This window comes from Alligator sinensis, unplaced genomic scaffold (assembly GCF_000455745.1).
Source record: "Alligator sinensis unplaced genomic scaffold, ASM45574v1 scaffold128_1, whole genome shotgun sequence".
NCBI lineage: Eukaryota > Metazoa > Chordata > Crocodylia > Alligatoridae > Alligator > Alligator sinensis.
In genome coordinates, this window is record NW_005842968.1 from 261,429 (window position 1) to 262,129 (window position 701).

The 701-nt window shown below is 69.3% G+C and overlaps 1 protein-coding gene across 1 annotated transcript in view; it reads left to right on the forward strand.

Moving 5' to 3' along the window:
• The window catches only part of NGDN (neuroguidin), a 5,258-nt gene that overhangs the window by 115 nt on the left and 4,442 nt on the right, over nt 1-701 (forward strand). The gene's annotated exons all lie outside the window — the stretch shown is intronic.

Here is a 701-nt window from a genome sequence, read left to right on the forward strand (position 1 = left end):
ATTGTCCCCTAGACAATGCTCCCCGCCAGGGTCCCAGCAGGCCGGGCCCCGGGCCAGGGCGTGTGAGAACCCAGGCATCCAGGCTCCCCCGCCCAGGCAGGCAGAGAACCCAGGTGTCCTGGCACCCAGCCCGGCCAGGCTGGGACAATAGCCCGGTGCATTCCCCGGGGCCGGAGCATTTCCTATTGTCTTGGCCCTGGCCATTGTCATCTGGGCCAGGAGCAGGGCAGGGGAAGGCAGCAGCATCCAGGCTCCCTGCTCCCACCTGGCCCTGCTGCTCTCCCCAACCGGGCGTCCAAGCTCCCGGCCTTGACCCCATCCCCCATCCCGGACAGCTGGGGGCTCTGCCAGCTCTGGGGGGACACTGGGGTCCAGTGGGCTGCGAGGGTGCGGCACAGTCCCCCGAAGCCTGGGCTCTCTCCCAGCTCTGGCAGGAGCGGTGGGCACCACGAGCCGGAGGCCTGGTTTTTTGGGAAGGGCGCAGGGACTAGGGGGTCACAGCAGCGGGGTGAGGGCCGGACACCTGGGTTCTCCACCTGATCTGGGGGAGTGGGGCCCCCTCAGCCAATCCCGCCGCGCCTCTGCCCTTCGCTCCCGCCCCCTCTCCGCGCCCATTTGTCCGCATCTTCCCCAAAACGGTTCCCCCTCCCGCTTTTCATCTCTCCCGCTCCGTGAAAGGCCCGGGCGGCCTGAAGAGGCGG